The 12,871-nt window shown below is 41.4% G+C and overlaps 1 long non-coding RNA gene across 1 annotated transcript; it reads left to right on the top strand.

Moving 5' to 3' along the window:
• Positions 1 to 540: 540 nt before the first annotated feature.
• LOC135577149 (uncharacterized) lies at positions 541 to 1,427 on the top strand. The gene is made up of 2 exons (XR_010468733.1): positions 541 to 680; positions 1,089 to 1,427. It is a non-coding gene; the product is annotated as an uncharacterized LOC135577149 (long non-coding RNA).
• The last annotated feature ends 11,444 nt before the right edge of the window (positions 1,428 to 12,871 follow it).

Raw genomic sequence — 12,871 nt, 5'->3', positions numbered from 1 at the left:
TTTCCCCTGTGACCACTTCTGCATAGCTGGGAGGTGCTAAAGCGAGAAGGTACATGCAGTTCAAACGACAAATTCTTATGCATGTCAAAATATATAACATGAGAAAATATTAAACTTCCATGTCTGTAAGATTCACCAGCAGGTAGGTAACTTATTAAAAATGTGTTTAACAAAACAGTGAGACTAGACTATTTAATTTTATTCTAATATTAAGCTTATGTCCAAAACCAGACTGACCTCTGTTTATTGTGGCTTAATTATCCCCTTAAAATTTAAAGCATACCAAAGATTATTTATTCCTGTACAGGTAGGAATGACAGAACATTGCAGTCCTCTAGTCCACTAGCCCACTGCCTGTCCTAGAGAAAGAAAGGCCAGGAGGGAAGAAACTCTGCTCTTGCACATAGGACAAGCAGGTGTCAAGAAAACATCCACAACAGATTTCCTGTGGGCTTTATTACGAAGGGGTGTAATTTGACTCTTTTAGCAAGACTGCAATGAATAAAGCAGACAAAAATCAAAACAAACTAGCAAATTGATCGGGATTTGTATTGTCAAGCTACCTTCTGGTCTTTCAGGCAGTGTCAGACCAAGCCAATTCACGTTCATGCTACGCTGGCTGCTCACACTTGATGTTCTGCTACCAAATGGATGTAGAGGAATGGTACCAACAACCAGTGGTAAGTTAAGGAATAAATCCATAGCTCCTGGAATATCAACATATACCTGAAGAAAAATGAAACAAGTGTATGATTAAAATGTGAGGTTTTATCAGCACTTCATAAGTATTAGACTAAGTTGTCTCTCTATAGAAGTTTCCATGAGGAGCTTGTTTCTAATAGTCTCTTCTAGGGCCCGTGCCTCTATGGAGACATGAGCTCTTCAAGTTAAGAGTCTTAACACGAGCCTTCACATGGAAACGCAGTCTACTAATTAAATGCTTGCTTAGTTGACACACAACTGTTTTAAGAACTTGCATGATTTAAACTAAATTTACTTACCAGATCTCCTGTCAGGACACTAATACCAGAACATGCATTTTTTTCATAACTAATTATCACAAAATGCTGTGCTATGAATTTGTACAGAACGTCAGAAGCTATTCATTCTCAAGAGTGAAACAGACCGCCCAACATACCGTCAGTGAATACTCCACGCGGATTATACTACAGTCAAGGATTGAAGGGGAAACAGGTGGAATTTTCAACTGTTTGCCATTCCAGGTTTCTGTTTTGCCAGCTGACAAGGATTCCCCACAGAGGTTGGCAACAACCTGTTTGACTTGCTTCATTTTCCCTTTGGCATAGAATGCCTGTGTTTGGTAAATGGTTGCTTTTGGCACCACCATACGGGAAGAGCAGTTCTCAATCTCTGCAAAGATCTGAATTGATTCACCTGAAACAAATAAACAAACAAACAAAACCACACTAGAATTTCAAGTTCTCTTTATGTTTACAAGGCAGCTTAAGCAAACTGTCACATTCTGTATACTGTTATAACACACCAGATGCTACTTTCACTGGTCTACCTGCAAAAACATCCACTGATGCTAATAGAAGCAAAATCCACATGAGCTGCTCTAAAAGGAAAAAAAAAAAAACCACAACACAAAAACAAACAAACAAACAAAAAAAAACAAAACAAAACAAAAAAAAAAACAAAACAAAAAAAAAAAAAAAACAAAACAAAAAAACCCCCCCACACACCACACATCACCAAAAAACAAAAAACCCCACCCATACCAGTCCTTCAACAATCTAGAGATACAAGTAGCGCTGTCTTTGTTAACAGAGTACACCGAGAAAATTGCAAAGTGCAGACTACGGCGGTAAAAATATCCTTAATGTTCCATTTATACAAAAACACTAAGCACAAACTCTAAAAGGGAAGGAAAAACATCTCCCATAACTACTTATATTACATACCTGGGGTATAGCCCTTTCTTTCAATTTTGGCACTTAAGGATATTGGGCCTGAGGTACAAAGCCAACAACACAGAGTCTTTTCTTTTGTGCCTGCTTGGGGTGACTGCAAGAAGGGAAAAATATTGTCCATTAAATTAGAAGTTTCATAGAAAACTCTTCAGGTATTTAAATCAACACAGGAAAATAATCATTTTGATGATGTGCATACTATTACATATTTTGATAAAGCAACATCCACAGGAAAAGTCTCAGCAATTTAAATGGTATTATATAATGTTTGTCCTAACTCCACTGCTGTATTAGTATTGCTTTTTCTGCCATTCTCCATATTACAGCCGTACTTAAAACAGTTTTTAATACTAAGAATAAACACTGTATAGCTTAAAACAAAAAGCTTCATAGCCTACACATCCCAGCGCACTGTTGCAGAGCTTTTAATGTAACTAACAGTAAATTAGAACATCTTCACATTTTCCATTAAGCTGTATTTCAGAAGCAAATTAACTAAGATAAACTACTGTAATCTTGACTCCTTCTATTTCCTTGGTTTCTGAATGATCCTGTTTCATCTATATTAAAAAGACTTATTTTACACAACATCAGGACTTAAGGCTTGATCCAAAGAGAGAACTTTGATTTTGATGGAGTTTGTGCAAGGTCCCTTTGCAAGCCTGATTTTTCACCCATACACACAAGAAACCCGTTTCAGTGGACTTGCACATTTTTTTGTTCCTCTAGATTAAAATTCAAGGAAGGGATGAAATAGAGGATTTTTAGGCCAGATTGAAATAAAATCCTCATTGAAAGCAGTTGTGATATTAAAGTTATTTTTATAAAATGAAATTTCAGGAAAGGATTAAACAGAATTGTGATAGTTTCTCCCCAACAGTTGAAAACTCATTAATGTTTATAAATATATAAAGGGTGAGTGCCATGAGGATGGAGCCAGGCTCTTCTCGGTGGCAAACAATGATAGGACAAGGGGCAATGGGATCAAACTGGAACACAAGAGGTTCCGCTTAAATTTGAGAAAAAACTTCTTCTCAGTAAGGGTGTCAGAGCACTGGAACAGGCTGCCCAGGGAGGTTGTGGAGTCTCCTTCTCTGGAGACATTCAAAACCCGCCTGGACATGTTCCTGTGCGACCTCACCTAGGCGTTCCTGCTCCAGCAGGGGGATTGGACTAGATGATCTTTTGAGGTCCCTTCCAATCCCAAACATACTGTGATACTGTGAAACTATCCACATGGAAATTATCAACTATGCACTGCAATAAACTTTTTACTTTGCATTTTTAAGGTAGCAGCCCCTCACTCAAATATCAAGAGTTGCGCTGTTCCTTCCATAGATTATTCTTTATTTGTAATTGAAGAGGAACAGTTCACCAAGTTTTCTTCCTTGATACTACTAAATTGTGGGATCTCCAATACTCCAAGTATAGGATAACTTAGCCTTCAAAGTAACAGCAGTTAAAGAGTTGCTAAACTGATACAATGCTTAAAATATGAGTTGCAGTTTAACTAGAAAATAAATATTAGGTAAAATTACATGTTGATGTTGTTTCAGTCATACTTCATTATTTTTATCTCAAAAAAAGAACAAGTGATTCTGTCAGTTCTTACCAGTAATGAGGGAGTGTTGATATCTATATGTTCAAAGACTGTAAATTCCTTCTTTAATTTTACTGGTAGAAGCCAAGGCCTATGCAATTCAGCTTTCACCCAATAGCGCACACCGCCATGTCTGCCTTCAAAGGAGGTAGCAAGTGGTCTGTGCAGGACAAAGTTGAATAAAATTTTTCTCTTTCCAATAACACTCAGATTAGGAATTACTATGTAAAACTGTATTTTCAGTGCATCATAATAAGCAAATGTTATTTGCAAAGCTTCCATATCACAGAAAAATGTAAGATTAAAGTTGGGAGAAAATATCATCTCCAATTCATCCAACAGTAGTTCTGTAGAAGTTTTAAGACTCAATTAAAGAATTGTGCTAGAAAATGCCAGAATAGTACACATTTCCCTTGGACTTCAGAGACCATTTTCAAGCGTAGAATAAAGCATGCCCTTTTAAGGTCAAATTAAGACCACCAAATAAAATTAGCATTAGTACCATCCAATTATTGGTTTGGACACTATTCTGTAAATAATTGTGTATTATTTACTTGGCTAGTATCTCAGTGGTTTATTTTAGCTATAACTGAGTGCTTTCGTAGTTTGTTTTGCCTTAAGTACAGCAGTTAAATATTTCAATTTAGAGTTCTGAATAGAGAAAGGCTATTTTGAGCATCTTCTAATTTTCCTTTACCCTGATGAGGCCATCTTATTTTTTTTTAGATAGATAGATAGATAGTGTCCTGGTTTTGTTAAAAACAAGTTTCTCTTTTAGTGAATTCGCCTGTCAGCTAAAGCTTTCATATTAACTGCATTTTCCTGGAAAACCAGATACATGTTTTGGTAAACATGGCAATGGAATGCAAGGTTATTCACAAGGATGGATGCGCATCTCGCGAGAGGGGCGATGAGAAACAGGTGACCAAGAAACTGACCAACTGAAGTATTCCATCCCATTCACGTCATACTTCATATAAAAGTGGGAGATCACGAGGATCTTGCCCCTTTTTTCCTTATGGCCAACATTAGGAGAGGACCTTGCTAGTCGCCCCTGCAAACTGAGGCCTAGTGACAGACTGAATCCAGTTCCGGTTGGCTGCAGAGTCCAGTCCAGGACTTTGGGTGCCAGCCCTACAATCTGCAGGAGCAGTTGCCAGGACTTTCAAGATTAGTTTTGTATATTTTGTACCATTTTCCTCTATTTTATCAGTAGCATTAGTAAAACACTTAATTTTTCCAACTCTCTTCTCTCTGTCCTCCTTTCCCTCCCAACCGCCCGTCCTTAGTGGGAAGGGGGGAGAGAGGGGGTTAACAATACATCTGCCACGGTTTTATTGTCACCCCGCAATCAAAACCTCGACTATATTTATATATATAAAATGTAAAGACTATTCTGCTCTGAATGCTGAAAGACAAAGGAAGTCATTTTGGAGAGCTGGATGGGGGGGGGGGTGAGGGAAGTGGAAAGGGACTCCAAACTTTTCAGTATTGCCCTTTTCTCTTCCTCTCCCTCTTCCTTCCCTTCCCTTCCCCCAACATCATAAGATGAAGGGCATAAGATTTTTATATTCATGTCCTGCTAACTGTAACTTGTCTTTTCCTAACATTTTTTGCCTTTAATCTCAAAGGAAGAACTTGTATATTGCACTATGTTTGAAATGCATCCTAACAAAAGATAAGTTATGGTCAAAGCTTCCCTCCCTAACTTGTATATGGAATAATACTAGATGTGCTAGTACTTTAATAGAGTGATTCTTTCTGCTACAGGTTTGACATCCCTTTGCACATTGGAAATGTTTACTTCTCCCCCCCCAATACCGCAAATGAAAGGTTTTTCTAATCAGTCTTCATTGTTTCATCCTGCTTCAGTACCCTGTATGGCAAAAATCAGTAAGGCTAGTCAGTGTCTTGTTTTCTTCCACTATTGCTTTGTGTTTGGTTGCACTGGGTCTGCCTAGGATGGAGTTGGCTTTCCTCAAAACAGTCCATATAGCGCCATGCTTTGCATTTGTGGCTAGAACAGTGTTCATAACACACCAATGTTTTAGCTACGGCTGAGCAGTGCTTGCACAGCATCAAGGCTGTCTCTCCAATACCCCATTCCCAAAGGCCAATAGGCTGGGTGTGGACAAGAGGTTGGGAAGGAACATAGCCAGGACAGCTGACCCAAACTGACCAAAGGGATATTCCATCCCATATGATGTCAGGCTCAGCGATAAAAGCTGAAGTGTGGGGGGGGGGGGGGGGGGGGAGGGGGTAGAAGATGGACAGGGCTGACACAGACATTCATGGTTATGGTGTTTGTCTTCTCAAGCAACCACTACACATACTGAGGCCCTGCCTTCTAGGACATGGCTCGACATCTGCCTACTGATGGGAAGCAGCAAATGAATTCTTATTTTTGCTTTGCTTCCATGTACAGTTTCTGTTTTTCTTATTAAATTGCCTTTATCTCAACCCACAAGCTCGCCCACCTTATTTTCTCTCCCTGTCCTATTCATGAGGGAGAGTGAGAGAACAATGGTGTAGAGGGCTGGCAGCCAGCCAAAGTCAACCCACCACATGGGTTTTGTTTTAAATAAAATTTAGAACTATTCTATGGATACAAGATAGGAAGAAACAGTAAGGAGGCAGTGTCAAACTGATATTCTTCAGGCCTTTTATTACCAGCCTTCATTGTTTCGGTATTATCAAAGATGGCTTCATCGTTATTCCTTCAAGTCACTTGAAAAGAACTTCAGTATTTTAATCAACACTTGTGCTATTTTACTGGTCATCTCAAACATAATATTCCATATTCACATATACTAGTTTGTTCATTCATATTTAAAAATCCCTTCCAACTCGAGGGAATATCATAGAATCATTTTGGTTGGAAGAGACCCTCAGGATCATTGAGTCCAACCATAACCTAGCTCTAACACTAAACCATGTCCCTAAAAACCTTATCTAAATGCCTTCTCAACACCTTCAGGGATGGTGACTCCACCACTTCCCTGGGCAGCCTGTTCCAATGCCTGACAACCCTTTCCGTGAAGATTTTTCTCCTAGCATCCAGTCTAAACCTCCCCTGGCACAACTTGAGGCCATTTCTTCTTGTCCCATCACTTGCTATTTGGGAGAAGAGACCAACACCCTCCATGCTACAAACTCCTTTCAGGTAGCTGTAGACAGCAATAAGGTCTGCACCCTCTCTAGTACCTCAATGTCCTTCTTATGATGAGGGGCCCAAAACTGAACACAGAACTGAACACACAAGGTGGGACCTCACCAGCACCAAGTACAGCAGCACAATCACTTCTCTAGTCCTGCTGGTCACACTATTCTTAATACAAGCCAGGATGCTGTTGGACTTTTTGGCCACCTGGGCACACTGCTGGCTCATATTCAGCCAGCTGTCAATCAACACCCCCAGATCCTTTTCCACCAGGCAGCTTTCCAGCCACTCTTCCGAGCCTGTAGCGCTGCCTGGGGCTGTTGTGACCCAAGTGCAGGACCTGGCACTTGGCCTTGTTAAACCAGTATCATCCTTATCACTTCTTACACATGAGACTTTCATCCGAACCTTAAATTGGCTTCTAAAAGTCTCCATATATATGGGTCTTCTTCAGTGTTCCAATAATATCTACCATAAAGCCCCGTGCTATTCACTGAAACTGATCCATAAAAGCATTTATCATCTACAGGTTCTGCTATAGCCAGCCCCTCCAATAAGCAGATGGTTTATTAGCTTTCATATTAGATGTTAGTCTAATATTCTGCCAATTTTTATTAACCTTAATGACTTCAGCACTCAGTTTTTAAAGTAAAAGGCTCCTCCTGCCTCCCTTCTTTCATCCATTTCCACACTCTCTCTGTTCCTTTTTGTTTAATTTTCCTGCACCTTGTGTTTTAGCTATTTTCCACATTGGTAGCTCCTCTATGTATAAATCTTCCCTTCACAACATATACATTAAACACCTCAAACTTTTTTTGTCTGCGTACGTGGCAATTTATCTTAAGACTTCTGCTATCATTCTTGCTTCACCTTTGCTTTCCAAGACAAGCAGGATTAGGTATGGGAATATTTCTTGCTTCATTCACCCATCTATTTCCTTATTTCCATCCTGGCTTTTTGCATAAAGGTCAGCCTGAGTGCATACATCCTATTTAAACTATTTAAAAAACAAACAGAACACAAAACTTTTTTTTTTTCTCCCCCCCCCCCCCAAAATGTGGTTAAGCTTGCCACATCTGTTTCAGACTGAGCTTGAACAGTTCAGCTGTTATTGCTAGTTCTGATGGCCTGCACGGCTCCAGTAAAGCCCTGTTTATTTAGAAGATACCTCAGCCACTCCGCAGGACTCGACACAAATTCCCCTCTCCTGCAAAGGGGAAAAATACTACAAAACATAATGAGTCAATAGACCTCAGTCAAAAGAGAGAGAGTAACCAACTGGGCAGCAATGTGTTCCTGTTTTGTGAAAAACTCTTAACCAGTTTAAAAGCAACCTCTTCAGTTTAATGAGATTATGTCCTCTATCACATCTGGACACAACTCCTACTACCATTGAAAAGGTTTCCCCTCCACCCGCAAGAGTTTTTCTTAAGCAGGTATGTATCTTAGCCTTCTCTCACACAAGCTGCATACTGCATGCAAGTACTTACATCTGTGGAAGCTCAAAGCTGAATGCATATTCATGCCTTCCTGAATGAATGGTGTGAAGGCCTGCTTCAGAATTGTCATCATCTAGGAGGGAAAAACTCAATATGCTATTCCACCTGTGAACATTTTACACAGCATAATTATATAGGTTTCTTTTCCAGAATAAGAGAGATTTATACGTTCTTTACAATACAAAGAATGCAGCGTCCCAGAAACAAGTCTCTCCAGTCCATCTGTATTAACTGCTAGATGTATGGATGCAGAATTTTTAAGGTTAGGCAAGATTAACCTTGCATAAAAGCAGAAGATTAACTGCTTTAAGATATGTAAAGGAAACTATGTTTTCCAATATGATTTCTAGTTAAAACTTAAAATGAAATAGAGCTCTCTAATACTATTAAGTGATATTAGTATTAAGTCTGCTACGTTAATAGATCAAATTTAGTAATTCAGCTTCCTTCTATCTCCTGCCTAGCAAGTGTCCAAAAATTGTTGTTTGGGGTTTTTGTTTGTCTGTTTCGGTGGTGTGGGTTTTTTTTGTGTTTTTTTTTTTTTTTTTTTTTTGGTTTGGTTTTTTTTGTTTTGTTTGTTTATTTTTTTGTTTGTTTTTTGTTTTTTTGGGGGGGGGGGGGGGGGGGGAGGTTTCTTCTTAAGTGCAGAAGCACCACCTAGAAATTAGCAAACAAATTTGGGGGCAAAGCAAAGACGCAAACATCTTCTAATTTCAACAAGAAAGCTGACCTTGGTTTATAGTCATGATTCCTTGTATAGCTTTAAATGCTCCAACAAAGTTGTGGTTTGTTCTGATATAATTACCATGAAACCAGAAAAATGCTGATTCCATCAAAATATAAAGTTACTTAGAGAAAATAATTGCACACCACATATACAAGAGTTGGAGTAATAAAAACACATGTAGTGGGATTATGCAAAAGATGCTACCTATTGCTAATAGTCTGAAACATCATGAAGTAATGTTGGTACATTCTAAGATGTTTTTATTTTTAGTTCCTGTTGTCCTACAAAAATGTTGATGCTCCAGTTCCTTTAGTGCGCGACAAATGCTGAAACAAAACTGAACAAAAACATAAAAACACTAAAGGCTATTTACACAAATGCATCCTCCACACAATGTCATGAATTCAGAATCTTCAATACGCTGAAAGATCAAAACAATGTGTATAATGCTTTTTGTTGTTATTGTTAACAAAAAACTCAGAAGGTTTTGTCTGTTTTTTGTTTGTTGGGGTTTTTTTGCGTGTGCTTTTTTTTTCTTTTTCAATAAAAGTAATAATCTTTTCCTTGCACATAAGCATTTTTCCATCCCTTCTTCACTGCCTTCCTGCCAGATCAGCAGTCCCTATTGCTCAACAGGCCCTGCTAAAATGTCTGTCCCCATCCTTCTTATAGGCCCCTTTCAAGCACTGAAAGGCTGCAACAAGGTCTCCCGGGAGCCTTCTCTTCTCCAGGCTGAACAACCCCAACTCCCTCAGCCTGTCCTCACAGGAGTGGTGCTCCAGCCCTCTCATCATTTCTGTGGCCCTCCTCTGGACCCTCTCCAACAGGTCCACATCTTTCCTGTACTGAGGGCTGCATAGCTGAATGCAGTACTCCAGGTGGGGTCTCACCAGAGCAGAATCACCTCCCTCAACCTGCTGGCCATGCTTCTTTTGATGCAGTCCAAGATACAATTGGCCTTCTGGGCTGCAAACGCACATTGCTGTCTCGTGTCCAATTTTTCATCCACCAGTACCTCTAACTCCTTCTCCTCATGAGGTTCACACGGGCCTACTTCTCAAGCTTGTCCAGGTCCCTCTGGATGACGTCCAGACAGATGACATCCGTAGCCCTTCCTTCGTCCACTGACATAGTTACTCCCTCACAGAAGGCCACTAGGCTGGGTCAGGCAGGACTTGCCCTTGGTGAAGCCATGCTGGCTATATTGAGTCACCTCCCTGTCCTCCATGTGCCTTAGCATAGTTCCTAGGAGGATCTGTTCCATGATCTTCCCAGGCACAGAGGCGAGGCTAACAGGTTGGTAGTTCCCAGGGGTCCTCCTTTCTACCCTTTTTAAAAATGGGTGCGATGTTTCCCTTTTTCCAGTACTGAGCTGTCAATCACAGACTAGGCTGGAGCAGGAGAGGACTGGCCTAAACAGGCATGAGCAGATCCCCTGCCAGCCACTCATATACATACAGTATACATTACACCCCAGTGCATTTGCTCAGCAACTCTGCTCACAGCCTACCCTGACTACCGCAGAGGTAAGGGCACCACCCATGCCTCACCATCCGGTCTCCTCATACCACAGGGCCATGCTGCTGGCTTGCCCCGGCCTGCCCCGCGCTATGTGCAAGGTGGCACCCCAATCCTGCACTTCTCTCAGGAGCACATGCTGACCATTACTGAAAAGCAATTACAGATAGTGCTGGCCAGGGGTGTGGGAGGGGAAAGACAATCAAGTGAGAGGCTGCAGGGCCATGTGTCCCAATGGCCACCCCTGCTCGCAGCCTCTTGCTAGCCCAGTGGATGTGTGGACTTTGCCAATAAAGGCTGTGTGCCCTCTGAGCCGTCAAGGGTGACATTGACAGGCATTACCAACAGAAAGTGACCAGGGTGACAGCACTCTCTCTTAGCGGTGCAGCGCCCACAGCGTCCTACCAAGGCCACGATCGGATCCAGAAGAGGGGGTGAGGGGACGGGCAGCAAGGAAGAAAGCAGTAACCAGTAACTGCTGAATTTGAAATTAAACACCCCACCTCCCGGTGTGAAAAATGCAGTTGTGATTCGTGCTAAAATGTTTAATGTTTACAGGTATAACCAAATGAGGCACGGACTCTGAACTTGGAAAAGGGAAAAGTGGTTAAGTTCTATGTAAAAAGTTATGAAACTTGTTTAGGAAGTTATATTGATAGAGCAAACTAACATTTTAAGGGTTAAGCAACTATATAATAAGGGCCTACTAACAAGCTAACATTTTAAACCACATAATTAATATCTAGTTTAGAGCTATATATAACTAATTGTGCTAAGAAAAACAACAAAAAAAAAAAAAAAAGCAGGACTTCGTTAAATGCAGAGATAAGAAGTTTTACAGCACCAGCTGCAACCTTGAGGAGACAAGATAGCCAAGACTTACAGCAAAAAGGAGGCACCAGTCTGGTTCCAGTCGTTTTGGTAGCTTGGATTCCAGCCAGTTCCTTCTAATGAGCCAAAGGTAAAAAGTCCACTGTGACAAAGCTGAAGGAGCCTTCATCCAAAGACCCCTAAAGACCCTTCCTCAAATTCACCAAGTGACATTGCGCAGGCGCAACAGGGGAGGGGTCAAGGAGGGGAATATGTAAATGGTTATCTGAGACTCATTTTAATAAAAAGCGGGAAAGGTCGTTGTAATAAACAATTCTAAGAGTTAGAGATGTTTGTTCATTAAAGCTTCTTAAAGGGAAACACTCAGGGGTTATTGTGCAACACGGGAAGCCCCTGCCCTTTGCTATGCAATTGCCTTAAATGTTTGATCCTCTAAAGGTGGGAGGGGGGCAGGGGTAGGTGAGAAGATAGGAGATTAACTGCCTGACAACAGAGGACACATTCGCAGAAAGAACGAGTGACGTGGCACTCTGAGCAACCAACCCGGGACCCTATAAAAAGGCTGGAAGAAGTTTTCCCGGTGCACCATTGGAGAAGCCAATCTCATGGCCGCCCAGCGCCATCTTTGCTTATTGCGTTGAAATCCATCGGGAATAAATTTGTGTTATTCAAGTTAACTTCGAGTCAAAATTTATTACAATTTGGTGCCGTGACTCGGATGAAGGATATTCGGTGGCAACCCCTCTAAGGGAGGCGCCCCGCTTCTTTTTTTAAGCGGCCCTTGTGGGACTCTTGTCACCGGATCCTTCACCAACGAACATTCTAAATTGCAATAAGCAAAGTAAATGCCGGCAGCCCCTTAAACTTTGTGCACGAAGACCCGAGTGAAGACGCAGGACGCGTGAGTATAGGCCGGTTATCCACTGGGTTGGGATTCCTGAGATACAGCGGAGGGTATCTCAGAAGATGGGACAGAAGAAAAGTAGGCATTCTGTTCCCATGGGAGGGCAACCGCAGGAAAGGCTTCCCCCAATTCCCCCAGATAGTCCGTTAGGATTAATGATTAAGTATTGGGATGATTATCCCTCTAGGCGGGGTAAAAGCAAAACGAAAATGATGAATTATTGTATGGAAGTTTGGGGTGGTAAAGAGATCCGTAGAGACCACCTATATTGGCCAGTTTTCGGATCATTTGAGGACTGGATCTGTCAGGCTTTAAACATTTATGTTAATTCAAAGGAGCCTTTTAGTTCAGAAGAAAGTGAATATGCATTATTATGGATAAGATCAGAGACTAGGGTTAATCTACACCCATTAAAAGAAAAGGGGGGTGATAAACATGGCCGCCAGAGAAATAAGCAGCATGAGGAAGAGATCCCAATGACACCCCCACCTTATGTACCACCACCGCCACCCCCGGTACCAGTTCCTAGCCCAGTCCCTAGTACACCCCCTTCGGCACCGAACCCAGAGGGTTCGGATGATAACCAGTCCACGGGGCCTGTCACGCTTAGCAAGACTAGACAACAGCAACAGCAAACACTGGGGCAACTACATCCGCTGTGACAGATCGCAATGGGAGGACCTCAGGTGGGAATGGGT

The sequence above is a fragment of the Columba livia genome, chromosome W, assembly GCF_036013475.1.
Source record: "Columba livia isolate bColLiv1 breed racing homer chromosome W, bColLiv1.pat.W.v2, whole genome shotgun sequence".
Lineage (NCBI taxonomy): Eukaryota > Metazoa > Chordata > Aves > Columbiformes > Columbidae > Columba > Columba livia.
The sequence above is the reverse complement of the archived record's forward strand: the minus strand, read 5'-3'. Positions and strand labels throughout refer to the sequence as shown.